Here is a 23615-nt window from a genome sequence, read left to right as displayed (position 1 = left end):
GATAAATAAGTGAAAATAAGAAGAAATGCAGTTTGACTACTAACCAGAGAGAGTAGAAGTATTTAACGCATGACTGTCTTACAGCTTTGAGAAATAGAAAAGAGGCTGGAACATTAAATTCTGAGAAACTAGCACCCAGACAGCGGGAAATGATGCCAGGCCCTGTCCGGAAGGTGAGAATGGGTCGGTGGTCTGAAGAAATCTGGAATCTCCTGACACTGAAACTTGGGAGAAATTTCAGGGAAGGGACAGTGGTTTAGGAGGTAGAATCGAATTCTCCACCAAAGCCCTCAAATGAATAACAAATATTCTAGAGCCATCTCTTGTCATTTCCCTCAGGGGCATTTTACCAAAACCCAATTGAAGGGGGGAAAACACCCAATTCTATAAGAATCAACAAAATGAAATCCAAATTAGCAGCATTGTAATTTTTCAACTTGACCCAGGCACAGCATTCAAAGATCCAGAGAGATGAATGAACACACCTTGATGCTTTTGCCCCCCTGAAGGGGGTACCAACACTCCAGGAGGTGAGCAAACACCAATCCAAGGGGCGAAGGGAGAAAATACGGTGACTTTCAGCAGCCTTTATTTTTATCCTGGCCCGTTCTGTTCCTGTTTGTCTCACGATGGATATAGTTCCCCAGTACTGCGTGTGTGTGATCTCTCAATAAACGACTACACCTGTACCGGTCACATGGGCTGAAAAACGTTTCCCTTAGATGATCAAAAACTCTGCAGACTCCTGCTTTAGTTGCTCACCCGCCCTGCACACTGAATCTGCACCCTCTCACAGTTCATGTTTAGTAGTCGCGGCAGAGCAAGCTCCCAAGTCGATGTGCCCTGAGCAGGGCTCTCGCTTGAGACCCCCTGCCCTTTAGAGGCACCACAATAAGTGGAAAAGGCACCCATAATTGTATAAATTACCGTGTTCATGTTCAGACGCCACCAAGGTCAATACAGCCAAGTTTCCAACTAGAGGAAATGACGACACCGTCCAGTTCTTGTTGACTCGGGGGTGGATGGCATTTATATGAACGTGGGGAGGACCTTGACCCAGGAGCTTGGTGCACAGTAGGTCCCAGGGGAGGTTACTAACCTCGCCCTCAGGGTTCTCCTGAGAGCTTGGCTGCTCTATCCCCAAACACTGGGCCTCCAGTCTGTTCATCCCTGGGGCAGCTTGTCCCCATGGCGACCTCGCGTGTGGGCACATCTGGCTCGCATGACTCCCTTATGGCAATCACATCATATCAGGACAATAATAAGATCTTTACATTTCAAATTTTAGAAAAAATTCATACCAGTTAAAAATGAAATACTATGGTAAGAAAATACTCCATTTCCTCCCTTACCCAGGAGCGAAATTCCCTTAACCTATTGGAAGGAGCGCTGGCAGACAGAGTGTACGCCTTGAAATGTGCTGTAAGTCAATGTAATCTGGGGGCTAGCGGCTGACCTCTGGGGCCCCGTGTCCAATTTCCAACCCCCAACTCCAGCACAGTACATCTGCCATGTGACCTTGGGTTGCTCAATGTGCTCCTCAGAGCCTCCGTTTTCTCATCCCTCAGTAGCACCCACCTTACAGGGCTCTGTGAGAGTAACTTACACACTACACGGTGTACTTAACATAGGCACTTAAATGATGTTCCGTAAATATCAGCTACTATTATCAGTGGTGCTGTCTCATTCCCTATGTGGCGTGTTTATACTAAAAAAGCAGAGGGTTTATTATTATTATTATTATTATTATTATTATTATTTTGTGATAGCTGCTGTATTCTCAGAAGGGAGGCTCCGAACCCATGTGGGAGCTTCCTCCTCCGGTGCCTTGACGACTATCCTGGAACTCCATCCCACCCTCCGCTGTTTTCCTCCTGGATCATAGATCCAAGCTACACTCCAGTATTTTAAGAGTTTCTGGTCCGTTCAGTTGCCCTGCTGACCACATAGACACCTGCCCCTTCTAGTCCCCTCGGTACTCCCAGCCTTGGCCCCTAACCACATATGCTCTTAAGGATGTTTATGCAGGGGGCCCTTGGCCTGCCCAGCTCTCCGATCCTCCATCCCGAGCCCCACAGCCATGCTCCCTTCCCTTCCAAACCTCACCCACAATGTCCATGTCGCTTCCCAGGATGCTGCTGGCTCCACTCGGCTCATTGGGACTCTGCATATCTCCTCAGCCTCTTCACTCTTCTTGGAATTGGACCAAAGACCTATTTTATTTGGCTCCTTTGTCATTTTCTTTGGCTTAGTTTGACAGTAGTTACATCCAGTTATTTAAAAAATAAATCTTCTAAATAACGCTTTGTCTTTTTAACTGGCAACAGCATTTAGGAAATGCTTTCAATATGAAATAAAAATTAAACCTAACAGCCTATTTTAAGTGCACTGGTGCCACTTCATGGAGCTTTTGTATTGGAAATGCACTGGTGTTCGCCTCCAGGTCGGGGGCTAGACCAGAGTGACGCAGTGATGTCATTGCATCTTGCAGAGCCTGACAAATTTTCAAAGAAACTTTTAGAAGTATCACTCTTTCTTTAATGCTGCAATGGTAGTTCCCACATCAACACTTCCCCAGTCTGGATTCTGAAACCCAGTGTTCTAACAAGATAATCAGTAAAGATCCAAAAACATGTGGAAGAAACTTGAGATTCAACTCCCAGTTACTAGCAGAGGAAGACTGAGGAAGTTTCCTCTTATTGAGCCTGGGTTTGTTGTCTGTCAGATGGGGATAGAAATGTCTACTTCACAGGACCTGGGCAGGATTAACGACAGATAAGTCAGGTTCCCGGGACCACGACTGGCATATGAGAGAGGTGCTTAATAGAGAGTTATGATTATTTTCAATCCCTTAGAACAGTATGATTTATCTTCCTGCGATGAGTCTGCACTTTCATCTGTTTTGATTGGGAATTTATGAGCTCAGGGCCCCGACACTGCTTAGCTCATGCTGACCAAATGCTACAATCAGCAGTTATAGATGTCTGAACTTGAAATGAAGAAAATAAATTACGTTGGGGTGTATGGTGGAACAAGTCTTTCGCACGATGGAGCCCAGAGGTGAAAAATTACCCCAGTGAGTGATGATAAGTGCATGTTATTAAAGAGCTGGGATTTCGGAGTCTCTGCCTGACCACGAGCAAGCCTGTGCATCGCTCAGAGATCTGGGTTCGCCTTCTGAGGATGTGGACGGTGTGCTGTGCATTGACAAGGTCATTGTGATGGAGAACTCTGAGATGATACATGAAGTCCCTAGCGCTGGCCCAAGACACGGCCAACTCCTCACAAATGATCACTTCCAACTCTTCCCTTTGTGGCAAAATGCTGGGAACTGTCATTTTATTCCCACATCCATTTGCTAATGCACACAGGCCTGGGAAGGGACTTTAGTCCCGAGAATGACAGCATCGTATATCACTAATGGCAGGTGATTAGGTTAGACTGCTGTCCGGGGTCCGGGAGATGGAGTGCCCACTCTCATGCATCTAATTAATCTCACTGTGATGTGCTGGTTTCCTAGATGGGACACTGCACTCAACATGCCTTCAGAAAGTGCATTTCACTGTTTCCCCTCCCACCCACACTTGTAACTTCTGGATTGGACTTTGTACTTGCTGAGTTTACCTGGCCGTCCTCACCAGGCCACCGCCGCGCCTCATATCCTGACAGGCTCCTTCCATCTCCATGAAGCTTTTTTTTTATGTCCATCACCATCCAAACTCTCCCCTTTCTGTCCTTGAAAGAAAAGCGCTTTTAAGCACTGGGGGAGGAGCATACTGGGGAAAAGCCTCAGATTATTCTGGCCGACTATGGCTTTTGCTTCCATCTTTGATCTCGGATGCAGTGAAGTGTCAGCCAGACCAAAGTCATTTTATATATCGGCCTGCATACACAGAGTGGAGGGACTTCATGGTTAATTGATTAAATCGTTCCAAAGAAGGTATGAGATCAAAGGACTGCGGGCTGGGTTTCCATTTCTCTAGGGTCCCGTAGGCCATGCGGGTGACACTAATGACCTTGGGCGTGAGAGTATTCAAAGGCTGATGTTTGTTTGTTTTATTCCAAAATGAGATTTGTGTTTCCTGGGGCTTCCTGGTGACAGGCTGTATTGTGGGATCCCCACGGCCCTAGTCTGTCTGGGGGAGCGGGCCTCTGTGGGAACAGCAGCCGTGGGGGAAGGGCATGACCTTGTCACGCTGCCTTCAGTAAGTACCGCTCTCTGCCGGACCCCAAGGAAACAGACTCCATTATGTTCCTGGAAGGCAAAGACCACAGTTCTTTCTTTCTCTCTCTTTCTTTTTTTCTTATTTCCAGTAAGAGTCAGGAGAGGTTCACAAAGTGCGGAATCAGTCTCTGGAACTGAGACAGAAGGGAGACCAGAAAACCTCTCATTGCCCCAGTCACCCCGATAACCAGGGAAGGAATCTGCTGGGCAAACAGTTTTGTAAAGCTTCTCCGGTTACAGGAAACTCAGCTGAGAAAGAGGGCACAGTGGGAGAGGATCTGCTGTCCTCCAGAGGAGCATCGTCACATCGTGGTGACACTGAGCGTCACCAATGGCACGACAGCTGTCATTTACCAGTCAGCTGCTCTTTGCCAGCCACCAGCTCTAAGTGTAGTACACTCCTTGCAAAGCCTCATTCATCCTCCTTTACCACGGACTTTGTTGAGGCCGGAGCGTGGAGATGGCTTCCTCTGATCGCGTGGCTGGAGCTGAGATTTGAACCCATGTTTGTCTGGCTCTGGCATCCCTACCCCTGCAGTCACCCTGTGACAGGCTGGACTGAGAATTCACATGCATCTAAGTCCTAACCCCCAGTACCTCAGAATGTGACTGTATTTGAGGAAAGATTCTTCAAGGAGGTAATTAAATTGACATGAGCTCATTAGGGTAAGCCTGAACCTAAGATGAATGGTGCCCTTATATAAAGGAGAAATTTGAATACAAGCTGTTACAGAGCAAAAACCTTGGGAAAGCAGGGGAACCATGGGATTATGGGGTAGAAGGAGAAATGTGCATGGTGAATGAGGAACATCAATAAGAGAGAGTCCTGTCAAGAAAGAAGGATGCTCAGACCAGGGACTGGAGGATGATGAGAGAAAAAGATTAGTGCAGTGCACTGAATAGCATCCCCTCCCCTCAAATTCATGTGTACCTAGACCTCAGAATGTGACCTTACTTGGAAATAGAGTCTTTGGAGACCGCATTAATTATGATGAGGTCATACTGGACTAGGGTGAAAACCCAATCTAATGAGTGGTGTCCTTAGACAAAGAGAAGGGGACACACAGAGAGACAGAGGGGAGCAGGCCATGCAGAGATGAAGGCAGCACTGGGTGCTGGGGCAACAAGGCAAGGAGGGCCACGGACTGCAGTGACTGACTCAAATCTAGGAGGGGGCAAGGAAATTCTTCCTTAGAGCCTTCCAAGTGGGCATGGTCTGCTGACACCTGAATCCTGCCCTCCAGAACTGTGACAATAAATTTCTTTGGTTTTAAGCCACCAGTCTATGAAAGTTTGTCAGGGGAACCCCAAGAAACTAATCCAGTCAGGTTAGCACAGGTTGAGATTCTCACTCTAGAGGTGAGAACTCCCTGCAGCTTTCCAGCTAAGAGAATTTGAGCAAGTCATTTTTGTCTTCCCAAACTCATCACATTATAATATGATTAGATAATAATACTACCACATATGGCTTCTGTAAAAATTAAGATAAAACATGTAATGCATTTAGGACAGCACCTGACACAGAGTAAAGCACTCAGTACATGTCTCCTATAATCACTGTTATCATTCATTACTTTTAATAATGATAATATGCTGAGCGCTCTCGATATTTCAATCACTATGACTTACAATACAGACAACATAAAAATTAAAAGATATTTCTTACTCTTAAATTACTGTCTTAGCTTGAATTGCTATAACAAAAGTACTACAGATTTAGTGGATTAAACAACAGACATTTATTGCTCACAGTTCTAGAGCTGGAAAACCAAAGTCAAGGTGCCAGCAGACCTGGATCCTGGTGAGGGCCTGTCCCCAGCTGGTAGACAGCTGTTCTCTCAGTGGGCACTCCTGTGGTCATGACCTTGTGCATGCCTGTGGAAGGAGGAATGAGAGGTGGGGGAGAGAGAGATGGAGAGCTCTGTCCTCCTTGTAAGGGCACTAATCCCAGCACGAGGGCCCCATCCTCATGGCCTCATCAAATCCGCATCACCTCCCAAGGCCTCATCTCCAAATACCATCACTTTGAGGTCTAGGCTTCATCACAGGAATTTGCAGGGGACACAAACATTCATCCCACAATAGTTGCTAAAACTAAAAAGAATTATATTATCCAAACCTACGTAAAGTAATACAGCGAAAATGTCACATACTGTTATCAGCAAGGGTGTGTAGACACACGACAGACCTATTGTCTTGGAAAATGCAGGGTGATCTGCCTGTAAGACTACTTACACTGGCAAAGTGACAGCAAGCTGACACGTAGCAAGTGACGTGGGGGAAAAAACCATATTTGGCAGGCCAGCGCCACCCATACCAGTTTCTATTGTGATCAGTGTCTTGGGATAATTGTCCAACTCTTTCCAGACTGTATCTTTTGTGGGTGAAGTCTTAAACTAAATGTTTTAACAAGTGGTTAAAAAACTGAATTTTCAAATCTGTTAATTCATTGCCCGTTCCCAACCGGGAGAGACTGGGAGGCAGCGCTCCCGTCAAAGGCTGGCTGGTGAATTCCTCCGGTTGCTCCCTCGGCTCACAGAGCTATCCATCATTCTGGGGAGCATCCTTGGAGGGGGGCCCTGGATGATTTACATGCTCCAGATAAAGTATGATGCCTCTCAGGATGTTATCATCATTTCGGCTCACGGATTCGAACACTTTCTGGGAGAGGACTTTTTTTCACCCTTTCTTAAATGATGAACAACTCACAGACAGATTATATTGTGGTTGTCAAGGAAAATGATATAGGTATGTTTTCTTAAAGATAAACAACTCAGCCACCACAGCTAGACAGCCAAGCAACCGGAAACCTTTGTCCACCGAGAGTTCACTGTGTATCCCACCTGGAAAAGACCATCACACTTGCTTGGTCTTTTATTCTTACTCTGTTTAGTAAGAAATTTTTCTCTCTAGTTTTATCAGGATACTCCAACTCTCATGGGGGTTAACCTAAATAACACAAAAATTCTGCTTCTCTATTCTAACAACTAGGCGAGGTAACAAGGCTCGGCTTTGACCTCATCTGATGAGTATATCAGGCCTTCCATTCTGGCCTGTCCTTGATGGATCAGGTATTTTCCTCAAATGAAGTTTGTCTTGTAAGATTCACGTGGCTGCTGTGGGTGGTGCATCCTACCAGAGTTTCTTGGTGCTAGACCATAAACTTTCGAAACGAGTGTGGTAGGCAGAAGAGTGTCCCCACTCAGAATTGCTGGGACCTGTGACTGTGTCACACCACATGCCAAGGTGACCTCAGATTGCAGATGAAATTGAGGGTACTGATCAGCTGACCTCGAGCTGGGAAGAGTGTCCTGGACTGTTCAGGTGGACTAGTGTAATCCAGGGTCCTTAAAACTGAAAGGGGCAGGTGGATGGTCTCTAGAGTGTTAGGATGTGATAGGAGAAAGATCTGACTGGCCATTTTGCTGGCTTTGAGGCGAGGGTGGCTACAAGCCAAGGAGAGCAGAGAGCTTCTCAAAGCTGAAAATGGGGAGAGAATGGACTTTTCTTGGCCAACACCTCGACTGTCACCCAGTGAGACACATTTGGACTACGGACCTCCAGAGCAGTGAGGTAATAAATAATGTTACCATCCGTGGTAATTTGTTGAAGCAGCAATCGGAAAGTAATAAAAGGAGACACACGTTTTCATTGTCTCCCACTTTAAATACCCTGTGGGGTGCTCACATAGCAGCTCCATATTAAAGGTTTGATAAATGAATGAATTGCTTCTGTACATCACCAAGCAAGCTTCCCCTGTCTTTCAAAGTTGCTGATGGCTCTCTATAGATGCTTCTAGTTCTCTTCTCATTTGAACCACACCTGACTGCCAACCCTCGGGCTCCCATGAGCCAATCTGCCCCCTGCGATAGCTCAGCTGCTGCCCCTAGATTTTCTTAGGTGACCTATCACCTAAGAAAAGAGCACCAGTGCTCCTTCCCTTCTGCAGCCTCATTCCTGCATTGCACCTCATGCTTGCCGTTCAACTTTCCCCAAATGCCTGGAGTTTCCACGTGCACCATTTCCAGTCATGTATGCACAACATGCATGCTGTTCCTGGAGGCTATTCTGCTTTTGACTTTTTTGTGTGATGGGTGTATCCTTGTTCTCTTGGTTTACGTGACATAGCCATATTTGTTCTTCAAAGCATACAGTACTCCCAGGAGACTTCTTTCACTTCTTAGATATACAGAATTATTCAAATCTCCCTACTGGCTCTGCTTTTAAAACATAGCCTTCGATGCATTTGGTGCTCACTCTAAAACTTTGCTTCCTCCTTTTCTAGCCCTCGTTTTAGTATCTAAGCCTCACACCCGTAACTATTTTTTACATAGCAGGCTTTCAACCACAATGTATTGACTTAATGAATGAGTGGTGTTTAGGAATCTGATCCTTGGAATTTTAAAAAAAGAAGATATTACAACTATTTTAGGAAAGGCAGACGTAATTTTTGCCTAGGAGAGAGGAAACTTCTGTTATCATGTCTGGAAATACAGGCAGGCAAAATATTTAACTTTATTTTTTGATAACATACCAAAATACCAATATATTGTTAGAAGAAATTTTGTTTAACTGTTTGGGTTGTGAAGTTGGGGTTAAATTATTTAATATATGTTTTTCATCAGAGCCTATGTTTTATAGTATTAAAATTTTATAATGTGTTCTCATTTAGAGGAAAGTAAAAATAAAAGAATTCCTAAAGTTAGTAAATTGCATTTAATGGAATTAGTTAAAATCATTGGCTTTTTAGAGTGCAGATTTTGAGAAAACCATCATTGTCTCCCCAACTTTAATTTTTTTCTCATGTCTGTTGAAATCTCTTCGAAATGAACCTAGTTTGAGAGGAGGAGGTTAAGGTCAAGTTTACAGAACTGAATCAACTGACTTGATGATTATTTTGTCTGTCCTCGTGATTGATTTCTCTGTGTCATTCAGAATTAATCAAGAGAAAACGCAGGTAATCAGATCAGCTGAGCCCAAGTCTGGTTCGATGACCACATGTGACATGGCTCAGGAGTTATTTTCTTCACATGCCACGTCCACTGATCATCACCGGAGAGGGGGACCGTGGGGTTCTCCCCGCGGAACTGTGATGACGGAGGGAGAGGGGGCCAAGGCGCAATTCCACCGGAGCGTGAAGGAAGCCCCAGCTCCGTATTTTGCAAATGGCTCCTGTCACAGAGACCAGTTTCAGCCACATAGACATTCCTGGGATTTTCATCAGTGTGCCAGCAACTCTTCCTTTAAGGGAGAAGACTCAATGAATCACATGAAAAGAAAGTATTCTTATTGCTATCACTTAAAATCAATGCTGCGGTACAAGAGTCTACAAAAATGTAGTAGGCCTTTGGCAGACAGGCCTCAGGATCATTGGATTTAGCAAATGAAAATATAAGACACCCAGTTTAACTTGAATTTCAGATAAGCCACAAAAAATTTTAGTGCAATTGTGTCCCACACATTACATGGGACATACTTACGTTAGAAAAAAAGTTACGACAATGGAAAGCACAGCATAGAGAATGCGGTCAATAATATTGTAATCACCCTGACTGGTGGCAGGTGGGTGCTGGGATTATTGGGGATCACTTCACAAACCATGTAACCGTCTAACCCCTATGCTGTACCTCTGAAACTAATATAAAATATTACGGAGTGTAAACCTTCATTGAAAAATAAAATTTAAAGAGAGAAAACATGCATTTGTTTTATAACACTAAAAATATAAAGTGTTGTTTATTCGATATTGAAATCGAACTGGACGTTTCTAATTGACCTGGCAAACTTCGCAGGTACTCTCTGAAGTACTTTCTCTTAATACCTTTGAACAACTGTGTCTTAGCAGCAGGTAGGTAAACCCAACTGTGTGTCCTCCTAATGACCATCTGTAATTACACGATTCATGGAGTTCCAATTTAAAGGATGATAAATAAGGATGACGCTTCCAATGCATTTACTAAAAAGTTAGAAAGTGTGGTTTGGGAAGAGGAGGACACTAAGTCACAACTCTGGGAATTGTGCTGGAAAAATTTATGACGGTCGCACAGCACTTTGTATTCCATTTGATGGATTGAGTGGGATTACTGCCATATGCAAAGACGAGAAACATACCTCTTGGATATTTTGGTAGCTAACATGATAGAGTGAACTTGTTCAAGGAAGTGTGGGAGTCGAGGAAGAAGCGTAGAGTTGGAGTTCATCAGAATAGCAATTACCCAAGTGGGTCAATAATTTTTTTAAGAAAATAGATTTTGATCGTTGAAGTCTAGGAGGAAACCACCTGGTTCACCCAAAACCGACCTTCAAAATGCAAATACCCAAGTGATTTATGTCAGTTTTAAACTCTGTATCTCTAGTTAATGGCTATTCTCTGGATTATTGCAGGGGTCGGGGGAGGAAACAGCTGGCTCTTACAATTAGTATTATGGGATTTGAATTGATAAAAAGAAGACACTCAGTTCTTTTAAACGTCTCTTATGCGCCTCCATAAACAGCCTGCTGCCCCACCCCCGCCCCCCCGCCCTCCCTGGCCCTCCAACCAGTCTATCACTACCCTGCTTTAATCATAGGATCTGTCTCCATAACTCTAGAAAGAGTCCTGCCAAACGGCCAAATATTTAGCCAGTCATCTGGATATTCTGTCTACAGGATTCCAAATGTCATTTTTTAAAAAAAACATCTGGGTCTTGGGCCATGATCAAGTGAGTTGTATCTCTTTTCAATGAGAATGCTTGGCCCCATGCAAACAATGAAATAAATTTACAAGGCCAAAAGGTGCCTGAAAATACAATTTGAGGAGTCTCTTCCTTCTAAACAGGTTAATGTCTAAACCAGGGTTTCTAAATAGCAGCACTAGTGATATTTTGGACCAAATAATTTTGTTTTGTTTTGTGGGGCTGTCCTGCACATCATTTCGTGTTTAGCAGCATCCCTGGCCCCTCCCTATTAAGTGCCACTTAAAAGGCCCTTTACCTCCCAGTCCTGATTACCTAAAAGGTCGCCAAACATCGTCAGATGTCTCCTGGAGGGACAGTTGAGAACCACTGACCTAAACTATCCAATATTGATAGTTTTGTCCTTGTCCCAACCAGGAGGTGACAGTAAAAGCTAAGTCTAGTCTAGGGAAGGTAACGGAGTGACAAGGATGGGACTGGGGTAGGGTAGTGGGGAATAGAAGGACAAGAGAAGTAGGGCTATTACCATATAGCCCTAACTATCTCATTCATTCATTCATTCATTCATTCATTCGTTCACCCAACAAATACAAGTATGCATTGAAGCCATACTAAATAGAAGGAAGTATTCCTCGAGCTGGGCATTCAGGAGGGATGCAAACACCAGTTCTGTCCCCTGAAAAGGCTCATCTTTAAAGGCCGTTGAGGGACAACAAACCAGAAGACAGCTCACGTATCAGGTGCTAACAAATGCAGTGGTGAGAGGCAGTATAAGAGAAGGAGTGATGGGGAGGATGTTAGTCCGGTGTGGTTCGGAAAACAGAAAACCTCAAGTGAAGAGTGGGTTGACAAGGCGTTGGAGAATGGCAAAGCTTGCAAAAGTGCGAGAGGACACTGAGGTCAAAAGGAGAGAGTGACTAAGGAAACTGGCTGACCCGAGGGCTGGGGAACACAGCGAGCAGGATGGAGTGACTGGAACCTGGAAACTCAGACAAGATGTCCATCGGGTAAGATCCAGACCACTGTGGAGGCGGCCTTGCTGATGGCTGTTGGGCCCTAGGGGGCTGAGGTTAAGTCTGGGGGAACTTGGGGGTGACTGGTCAACAGGGCATAGTATCTCCTAGGGACCTGTTAAGACTGCTTCTGGAAGCATGCACAAGTACCGTCACTGAAACAGGCTGCTGAGCTGGCCTGACACTGTCAGGCACAGCTGGCCAACTAAAATGGGCCAGTCTCCTCCCTGTGTCCACTGCCTTCCAGTCTTCCTTTAGTGCCCCCTGTTGGGGAAGTTTAATAGGGAGCCACCAGGCACAGGGGAAATGAGGTCTGCAGACGCCCAGCAGGTGTGGCAAAGGACAGTGTGGAAGGGAGGTTGAAGCTGAGAGACGGAATTTCAGAACCAGGAGGTCTTTGGAGCCTACTGCACCCTGCTTCAGAGAAGGTCTTGGTTATGTTTCTCTGTGCAAGGCTGTGCTTCAGAAGAATCATGCACCATGCCACAAACCCCTTTAACATGAAGGCCGACTGGTAACCTACCTTATTACAAAGTTTATTACATCAGTGAATGAATGAATGACTTAGGAAATGATGCCTTTAACATAATGCTAGTGTTATTTTCTGCAATACTTGACTTAACCTCAAAGTCAAGTTTTATGGTGTTAAATTCAAAACTGAATACAAATGCCAGGAAAATTAAGCAACCAGAGTGAGACATTACTTGCCTGCACCTGATACAACTCTAGCATTGGTAACTTTCTCAGCTGTGTTCTACTGATTACCACCCCACAGTATGTGTGTGTGTGTGTGTGTGTGTGTGTACTTGTGCATTGCCCAATCTGACTCAAATATATTAACTAGACACCCACTAAGTGCAAATCTCTGCATCAGATGCTACATGGGGCCCGAAAGAATTAAACCCCATCCCCAAAGGACTCAGAATATTGATTTCTGTGTGTGCCATCTGGTTCATATCACTATTTTTAAAAGGCCTTTGCTTTGATTTATGGAGGTCTCAGGAATCCTATTCTTTTTGGTTTTCACAGATATTAACAATGCACATCAGCTCCCACCCCGATGCAGTCTCTCACCTCAGATCTTCACAAAACAGTTTTCTTCTGCAAAGTAACCCTTTGGTCATCATTGTCTAAAGAGAGAAGTGAACTCTTTCAAAAACCCAAGGCACCACTGCTAAATGTTCTGTTAAACTCTCTCCTAATTACTACCTAGAGAGAGACTTGAGATCTGCAAAAAAATGTACGCAGCAAAGTGAGTACATTCGATTTCTTCCATTGTTATCGCCCAGGGGGCATGCGCTCCTCACTCTGGGGAGAGAGCAGCCTCACGGAAGCGTATTCATACATCAGGATAGGATGGGGCTCAGGGCTGGGGGTTATGGCCCCCAGCAGGCTCTGGAAGTTTGGCTCCTTAGAGAACGTGGGCATGGCCCCCACCAATGAAATGAAGCGGAGCAGGGAGCAGGCTGAGGGGTTAGAGGCTGCCTGGGCACCAGCTAATAGCCAGTTTTGATTGCTAATGGTGACCCTACTTAACTGTCTTCAAAATTACCTCTGAGGCTGTTGAATTTAACCAATTACCTTGTCTCTTTTCTCTGGAGAAGCATTCTACTGAACATAAAAATACATCCTTCCCCTGTTTCTTAAACCCGTTTTTAGGGCCCATGAATACCTTGCTCAACATTTACGGTTTCTTATATTTCCTGCCCTTGATTCTTAGAGAGGAGGGCCTACAGGGCTCTCCGGATTGCTTACTATAGATAGTCCCAAGATCTCCTCCTCTTACCAAAGATCCCGGTGCATTTGAAATTCCAAATTTTGCCTCTGAAGCGGCTTTAAAAAAATGACAGCATGATATTATTCATGCCTCCTATGGTTCCTGATCCTAGCTGTACCTTGCGATGAGGCCGTCAGGGAAGGGCCATTAGAGACCACACTGAATGTTGGATGCAGGTTCGACAGGTCTATGTTGACAGTGACCCAAGGGACAGCCTGTGATAAAATGTAAATCTGGGCCCTGAGCAAATTTTCTTCTTGGGACCTTTTTTTTCTCTACTGTGAAGTAAAACTCTCCAGCAGAGAGAATTTCTCTTGACCTTTGCAAGCCCTAAGAGTGTTCTTGGGTGCAATAATCATGAAAACGCAAAGGGCCTGTTGTATGTGGTCAGAAACAATTTTTCAAAGCCGCTCAGCAGATGCAGCCTGTTATAGTCATTCCCCTCCACTTATTATCTGACCGAGGTAAACATTCTCAGTCAATGCTGATTGCATTTCACCCGGCCGTGTTTTCTGCATGTGTTTCAATGCTGATCCTATTTTCTGCTTTACACTCTACAGGTACATGACAATAAAGAAAAGAATTTGGCTAGCAATTGAATTACAAAATGTATTCAATTCTCTATTAATAAAGCCACTGTCTTGTTCAACATCACCAGTAAATAGCTTTTATATTTTTCCTCTCTTCAATTGCCCAGCTGACAATAGAAAATTTTAGCAGAGAAGCAAAACGTGAGATAGTAACTTGGTGCCACCTAGTGGCGAAAACTGAAATTTTGCGTTATGATTTTGGATATTTCCCTCGTTTGAAAAAAAAAGTAGCTATTTTTGTGCATAATTTTATTTTTATTGTATTTTTCACATGAATATTTATCTCCTTTATGCCACTCCCCCCACAATGTTACCTTAAGTCCCCTCTTACTTGCGGGGGGGAATAAATAAGAGCTGGTGGTATTTTATCATTTTGAAGTATGTTGTTTCCTTTAAAAATTTGAATAAAAATCCTCATATAAAACAAATACACTAAGGAAACTTTATTTGAATGCCACAAGTCATGGTAGCAATGGTAAGTCAAGGCATATGACCCGTGTGCTGCATTGAAAGCAAGAACTGACCATTACCTGCTCATCTTTCCCAGGAAGAGGGCCAACCAAGAATACTTTATCCTTAACACATTTATTTGATGTGAATTAGAAACTACATAGACATCACTGATGCAGCTAACTTGGTGGTTTACCATCACTCTGCTCTTCCGACCTACTCAACTGAATGCCAGCCAGCACGGACCTCTTTCTTTAAAACAATCTGGGAGCCAGAAACCAACCTCAGCCAGCACCTCCCAACGCAAAACAAGCATTCTAGAGAGTCTAAGAATGCTTAGATCAAGCATCCTGAGGTCTGGGCTGAGACTTAGAAACTGGGAACACAGATTAACGTTTTTAATACAGCACTGATATTACTTTTCAGGGCTGCTCAGTTGGACAACTGGAATTTGCTCCACAGCATGGGGAGATTGGGTGTTTTATTTTCCAGAGAAACACAAACAGTAGAATGTGTTAACATACATGAATACTTATTTTAAGGAATTGACTGATGCAACCATGGGAGCTGTTAAGTGTGAAATCGGCAAAATGGACCAGGAGGCTGGAGACCCTGGAGAGAGAGCTGTTACCAGGATTCAAGTCCAAAGGCTGTCTACTGCAGACTTTCCTCTCGCTCAGGAGGGGCCATTCTTCTATTCTACTTGGACCTTCAGCTGATTGGATGAAGCCTCCCCACATTACAGAGGAACATTTGCAATTACAGAGAGCAATCTGCTTTATGCAAAGTCCACAATATAAATGTTAACCTCATTCAAAAAATCCCTTACAGAACATTCGGGACACTATTAGGCCACATATCTAGACACAGTGGCCAAGCTGAGTCAACACATAAAATAAACCCTCACGTCAGGTGAGGTGAGCAGAGGGAAAAGTAAATGATATGGAAGAATTTGAGAAAAGTTATAAAACCTGCTCATTATCCCCCTCAATGAAATAATTGTAGCCTCTTTATTTGCCAATGACACTTGAGCAACCTTGGATCTGCTGGGTCAGGTGGCCAAAGGGACAGGAGAGCTTGCAGGGCAGCCTGGACCTGTGCGGAGCCTTCCCCTGCTCTGGGCCCCACTCCAAACTGGAAGATCTTCGGCTCACTCAACCTCGCCGATGAGTGAGCACATTCAAATGACAAATCCATTGCCTCTGAAATCTAAAGACACGAGGCATTCTGTCTTTTTTATTGGTTATGGGAGGGGTCAGATGCAACCACTAACCCTTCTCTTTAGAAGCATTATCTAGATATTCTCCAGACCACTGAACCCCTAGAAATTTCCCTGAGGTTGAGGTTCCCAAAATTTGTATAGATTTATTTCCTACACTCTGACAAGCAAATGTCCCTCTAACCAGTCTGGAGTAGTGCCTACTTTTTGTTCATTAGCTTCAGTCAGCACAGTATCACCAGTGTGATGGACCAGTGCCATGCCTTGTGGAGGGGAAGGTGGTTAAAGTTCTCACAGACTCAGTCGGGACATAGGGCTGCAGACAGGATACACCCCTGACGGGGGGGAGCAAAGGTGTATCGCTGGCCTTGCAGGAGCTTCAGTAGGAGTCACCACCTGTTAAGTATGTGACAGTCATTTGGGAAGATCCATCTGTTTTCTGCACAGGCCAAATAGGCGAACTGAGTGAGAATGCGGTCGGAATCATCCCTACGTAAGGTAAGTCTTGGAAGGTGACATTAATCTCTGATATTCCTCCAAGAATGTGGAATTGCTTTTGAGTTACTGTTTCCCTAGAAAAAGGCAGTTCTACTGGCTTCCACTAGACCTCTGTTTACTATAGTAACCCCACCCCCACAGGTTGGGGAACCAATGTGGAAAACAGGCCAGTCCCTGAGTGTGTCTATTCCAAGTACAAATTCCAGGACTGGAGAAATAACCAGGGATGAGTTGGGGGTCTCCTGGAGTCACAATGGGACAAATCTGAGCTAAAAGAACATCGTCCACCTGACCTCCGAAAGCCCCTCCCCTGTGACTGGTGGACCCAGAGACCAATGGCTCTTCTGGAATCAGCGTTGGCTCAGAGCCAGTGTCCAGTAGTCTTCATAAAGTACTACTTTTCTTTTTCACAATAGTCACCCTGGTAAAGGTCATAGGCCTCTTTGAGGAATGACTTGGAGAATGGTCCACAGTTTAGGTTTGGGGGATGTGGTGGGGTCCTTCCTCCAGAGAACTCGTGCTCCCTTTCATTCAAGGTGATCTGGGTCTGCAAATTAGCTCAGGTCTGGGAACTGATGGAGGGGATGATACTGGGGATTCAAATTAGACTTGCGTTCCCTTACCCTACAAGCTCTTTCACTTAAAAATACCAGGTAAAAGTTTACTGTGCGGCCCATCTATTTCTCTGCTAGAGATATATGGTCAATAGCCAGTCACTCCCATCGGTTTCTGTGAGCCAGACTAGTCTGATTATTACTCTGACTCCACTGTCCAATTTGCTAACCACATCCACCTTGTCTTTGGTGATTAAGTGTGGCCACATGGCCCCTGCCGCCCTGATATCCAATTATCCCCACTGTGTTTAGGGACCCAGGTTTAGTGGTGGCAGTTTCCACTGTAATTTCTGACTTACAAAGAATGACCACACAGCTCTTCAAGGACGCTGGGGCTTCTCTCACCCATTTATTTCTCCCACTCACATTCCACTGGGCCTAATGCCTTCCACCACCCTCCCAGTTTGGCTGAGTAGATCTTACATGATGAATCCACTCTAATATTCCAGCGTCTCTAAGTTTTTGGCCACCTCCCCAGACAGCGTAATAAGGCTGTTCCAGCAACTCAACATCATTTACTGCAGCCCACCTTTCCTCCTTGTTTCGACCAATCAATCAAGCAGGGCCATTTTTAACCCTTCAAGCTACAACAGATTCAAGAAATAACCCCACAGTTAAGTAAGCAATGCTTTTATTTTATTTCCCAATAAAACTATCAATTAGTTAACTGAACAATCATTTACTGCGGAGTTAAATGTGCCCTTCGACCATACAGTCTGCTTTTCGGAAGAATCAGTAAAAATTAGTCTGTGCCTAGTAACATTTTTATATCATAAAATTTTCACTCAAGATCCTATTATCTTTGCACATTTTTTTCATGATGTGTCATTTATTTCAGCAACAGAGTAACTTTTGAAAAATTTAGAGTTTTTAGTCATTATTACTTGTTGCTGTATTAATTTTAAATGTTATCACTCTGATCCAAACATATGGTTTTTCTATTTATATTCTTATAAATTTTGTTTGCTTCTTGTTACTTTTTTGACAATTTTTTAAATTGCCTTTGCCAAATGCAAGCCCCAGATTCAGAATGAGAAAACTCTCAGCATATCTTTTGTACTTAAACTCTTTGGAGGGTTTCTGGGCTGCTCTGGGAAACACCAAATATTTGCTCCCTTAAGTTAATGAGAAAGAATGCTAGAAAAATTAGCAACTCCAGATTTTTAATTAGCTCAGTACTATGGTGAGAGCTGCCCTTTTTATAAATCCCACAGTATAAAAAGAATTAACAAAACAAAAAGAGACCCTCAGTTCCTCCTGGGTTAATTATGCACATGTAATTCTAAAACGTTGTCAATATAAGTGTGTTTCAGGAATTGTATAGCTCTCAGATGGTACTAAAGCTGACTTAAGCTCCTGTGTTCAAAGATTGACATACTTGTCAACAAATTGATTTGTTTTTCACCAAAGAAATATTTTGTTTCTAGGTTTAATATAGCTTTTCAACAGAAGACAATCACAGCACATATTATGGGATGAATCAGTGGACTCCGAAGGTTTTTCAGGTCTCCTAGATTAGCTTGGTGGGGCTGCCAGGACAACCTGGGAGGCATAAGCAATAGAAATATATGTTGTAACAGGGTGCAGAGCATGGGTCCCCTGGGGGGGCAGAGCCCCACTGTTCCCGTCCCCCCAAATCCTGCAGGAAGGCAGGAGAGGGGCAGAGTGGGGAATGCTCACAGAGTGAAGAGTATAGCTTTAAGGGGCATTACATAACAAAGGCGGCTTCCCTCCAGGAAGGGAAGAAGGCTGCTACCTAGGTGAACTGTGCAGGTGACTGTGAGAAAGTGCAGTGGCTGGAGCCAGAGCCAGAGGGGAAGGTCACACAGCGCTTGTGTAAACTACAAGGGACAGATGCCCTTCCTGGCGCCTGTGCTGTGTGTCGCTGAGAACTCTTGCCCTGACTAAAGATGGCAGTCAGAAGGGGATCAAGGACACTGGGGAGCTGACAAAAGTGGCAGACACTAATGCACCATAAGAAGAGCCAAATATTAGGTCACACAGGACTTTCTGAGCCGAGCAATTAAAATTGGAGCAGGATGTCTGAAGGTCAGTCTGCCACAAGGTCCGCCTGCCTGGAGGTCTGCCCGCCCAGAAGCCTGCCGGCAGAAGACAGTTGATGGAGCTGAAGGGACCTGCCCGGCCACCCAGACTCTTGAGAGATGCTTGGGGCTCAACTGTGACCAGGAATGCTGAGCTGCAGACTTCTGCTTTCCTGAAAGACAATGGAGAAGTCACCCTCTTGCCTCTGGGACAGTTTAACATGACACATGTTTTTTCTGAACCGCAACATGGAGCCTGACAGTAACACCCCCCAGATCCTGAAGAAGAAAGTTGCTTCGAGAGGATGATGACTCTGATCTCACAAACACACATTCCAGGGGGGCTGGAGATCCGTTTGCATGACCGGCTGATGGACAGGTAAGAATACGGGGAACTTCTGGGCATGGTTTCAGCTTGTTATCTATTGGGGAGCAAGGGAAGTTCTGGGTCTCGTGGAAGAGAAGGGCTCTGAGCAGGGGTGCTCTCAGCACCACCCCACCCAAGTTGGGAATCCTGCTAATGAAAACTTGTTTCCTTCAACAGCAATTGTGGGGTCACGTGAATCAAAGGCACCACGTGGCAGAGCCCAGTTCGCATGGTTACATTGTCTCCTGATTCCAAAAGCTGGAAGACTGAGGCCCTGGGGTCAGCAGCCTTGGCTCCTGCGGAGAGCTGCCGGGGTGACGTCCCTGCGCCCCTGCCTGAGCTGTTGGTGGTTTGCTGGTGGTCTGGTGGTCTCTGGCTTCTGCCTCCACCTTCATGTGGTCTTTTCCCCCCGTATGTGTTCCTGTGCCCAACCGTCCCCTTTTTATAAGGCTAGCGGTCACCTCACTTAACTACTTAACATCTTCAATGACCCTATTTCCAAATTTTTAAGTTCACATTTTAAAAACTCCAATGTATGACTCTGTGGGGGGAGGACTTCAACCCAGAACAGCCCTCATGGTCATAATATGTCCTTACTCTTATGTAACCTTTGACTAAGTCCCTATACAATTGCTGTTTGTTACACCTCAAGAGACAATTGCATTCTCCTTTATTCTGATACTGGGATTTTTACAATAATTTCACAAGAAATGCTTATTCTTTATATCTCACCAAGGGGTAGTTTCTGCTTCATCCTCGCACTTGCCTAAATCAGTGCTTCCTAAACGGTAAGGTAAATTTCCAGGTGTGAGGAGTCTTGGCAGAATGCAGAGTGAGATTTAGGAGACCTGGAGTGAAGACTCAGATTCTGTTTTTCTAACACGCCCTCAGGTGACGATGGTGGCGTGGTGGTGAGGAAGCTCCAAGAACCACGCTGTGAGTAGAATGACGTAAAGGTCCCTCTACAAGGCATGGATCAGAAATTAAGCCATCTGAAAATACAACTTTAAAAAATAAATAAACTAAAAAAAAAGCCCTCAGCCAAAGACAATACCTAGTACTCTTAACTACTCATATTATTTATATAAAATCATGTGGACCGGTTTTCCATTATAAACTGACATTGTCACCATGGACACCTGTTAAAATGTACAGAGAGACAAAGTCAAGGCTTCCTGTTTCTTTTAGTCCTGTTGTCCATGACTTTGTCAAAGAGGACTCATTAACCCAAGATCAGCAGAACAAGGATTCATTACCTAGGACTTAATGAACTGTTTAATTGTTTTGATGTTGGTTAATGCCCTACTTTCTAGAAGACACATGAGAAGCCCATTCCTTTCCTGCCTATCTCTAACCCTCAACTTAATAAGCTGTACTTGAACTAAGTAGAATAAAACACTCTTTAAATGGTTTATTATTTCAACTGTCACCTTTGGTTTAAAAAAACCCTGTAAAAGGTTCTAAAATAAGTTATAAACTAATATAATAAAACCATTTCTGTAAAAGTAATATTTCCTGCTACCCCATGGCACTTCTTCCAAAGAGACTGCAGCTAGACTATTTTATGTTTATTGACACAGAGTCTGGGTTGGGGGTGGCAACATAAAATATACTGACAATAATAACAGTTCTTGGCTTTGAAGTTTCAAATGCCCCGATCAAAGATTAGTCATTACTTGGAAGAGTTGGAAGAATACGCCATCTTTCAGAGCCCAGGGCCCGATTCGAGTGCACAGAGGCAGTATGCGCTGCCCTCCCCAACCATCATCCTGGTCTCAAGGCAACATTTCAGAACAAATGGGGGTCTAAACATCCCCGAATCGAGCAGGTCTCAGGGTCAAAAAATGGCTACGTGGGGTATCTAGGCAAAAGACTTGAAGGCAGTCTCGCAGGTTCCCATTATTTCTACTGTATGCAAATCAACAGGTGGGCTTCTCTCACTACAGATGGGAAGAACAGAGTACTTCCCAGGAGCTTCAGAGGAGATTAAAATTCACTGTGAATGAGAATCTGGAGTGAGAGACATGCATGAACAATCTACACAGCTAGAGAATATGCAATTGAGGACCAGAAAGGTGAAAGTACATCTCAGTAGCTGGCAGCAGAGGCAGATGAGAACAGAGAACCAGATACCTCGTGCCTCTCAGCTTCACCCCTCCCTCCCCAACTCACATCCAAGGAGAAGAAAGCTTAGGTTTCTTCACAGACTAAAAGGGAATTTGTAAAGGAAACCGAATTCAGCCATGAATCATAAATAAAGCCACTACTTGTGCTGACTCCAGTCAGAGATTCATAGCCAATTCATTTAACTAGTTTCCCTTTACATTTACATCTTCCAATACCTAATGACATGCACTACATACAGTGTGTCCTCGGCAACCATTTAACACAGTTCACTTATTCACTTGGTTCTATGTTTGTACACCTATCAGAGGACATAGCTCGCTCTTCCTACACCCCAGTGGTCACCACTAGCCACATGTGGCTGTTGAGGACATGAAATGGGGCTCATCTGGATTGAGATGTGCTGTAAATATAATACACACATGACATTTGGAGGACTCAGCATACTAACAAGAAAGCACAACATCACACTAATATTTCCATAATTATTGCACATTGGTAGTATTTTGGACATATTTAGTTAAATAAAAATATATTATTAAACTGAATGTAGCCTGTTTCTTTTTACTTTTAAAAAGTTGTGCCTACTAGAAAATGAAAATTTTCAATGTGACTCACATTTTATTTCTCTTGGACAATACTGCTCGCTATGCTCTTTTGTGTTGGTCTCATTTACTTTCACCAGTGTAACCATCATCATGGCTTAATATTTTCCATGTGGAAAATAATTAAAATTAGAATTTAATTTTTCCATTGGGACACTCAGTGATTATATGTCTGACAGGGTGTACTGAAAATTACACAGAAAGAAATGAGTTGTCTTATATCTCATTTCCTGATAATTGGGAATGATCAGTCTGTAATTTGTACAAAAATGAAACAGATTTTCTTTAATGTAATTAAGGCCAAGCTATTAATACCTCTGATATTTACTTAAAAATGCTTGGTGACTAAATGGGTATAATTAAGAAATTTTCACAAGTGAAATAGGTATCAAAACAATAAGAAAAAATCTGTTTTTATCAGATGTATTATCTAGTTCATAATTTTGTATATGTATGGATACATTAAAAATAGAATAATTTGGCAAGGTTTTAGTTACTAAGGGGTTATTTATGAATGTCTAAAGGAACAGAGACGGTACTTTAATCAGAGGCTGATATACCTTAGATTCTACATCTTTAGTCCTGAAGTTGGGCCACTAAGAAAGGAACTGTGAACTTCGTTTAGGTCGGCTTCAGCCGGATGTCTCACAGGCTTCTCAAATTAGTGTGTCTAAGAAAGTACCCCCTGCATTACTGCATGATATCCAGACAAAGTCAAAATGCCAATGAACCTGTTTCTTTATTTTTAAAATGAAGATGAGCTAGGTGCTACTCAGTCTGACATTGGCAATGCTAGGAGTGAGCAAGAGGGCAAGGAGATATAACAAATCTTGACAAAGCTGGAGAAGAGGATAACAATGTGAAAGTTGCTAAAAATAGGATTTTTTCCTTTATTTTGCTTTTTAAAAAGCATTGTTAAGCATGCATTGTGCTAGATATTGGGGATGGGAAACTGATGGAGACAATTTCACTTTAGTGGAGAAGATAGGTAAATACACCATAATTAAGATGAAATGTTCAGATAGAGATGTCTGCAAAGTTCATGGAGCCTTAGAGAAAGTATAGAATCCATTCGTTCATTTCATTTATTCAGAGAGCATTTCCTGAGTCCTTACTATTTACTAGAAGCAGCCTAGGGAAGGTGCTTCTGGGGTAGCAAATTCAGGGAGCAAGAATGGAGCTACAAAGATAGGGAGAGATTACACTGCCTGGGGTGTTCAGACAGTAACTGTAGAGTTAGCTCTTGTCTAAGCAAACAGTTAAGGTTGGCAACAGACAAGGACTTCAGAAAGGAATGCAGTAGACAGGTCTGAAAGGGCGTGATGGGCTTTTTACTATGACATCCTGAATTGCTCTTGATGGAATTACAAGGGGATACACATTTTCTGCAGCATCCGTTTTACTGGATATCTGGAGT

This window comes from Sturnira hondurensis, unplaced genomic scaffold (assembly GCF_014824575.4).
Source record: "Sturnira hondurensis isolate 20B ecotype Veracruz unplaced genomic scaffold, ASM1482457v3 Scaffold0000780, whole genome shotgun sequence".
NCBI lineage: Eukaryota > Metazoa > Chordata > Mammalia > Chiroptera > Phyllostomidae > Sturnira > Sturnira hondurensis.
The sequence above is the reverse complement of the archived record's forward strand: the minus strand, read 5'-3'. Positions refer to the sequence as shown.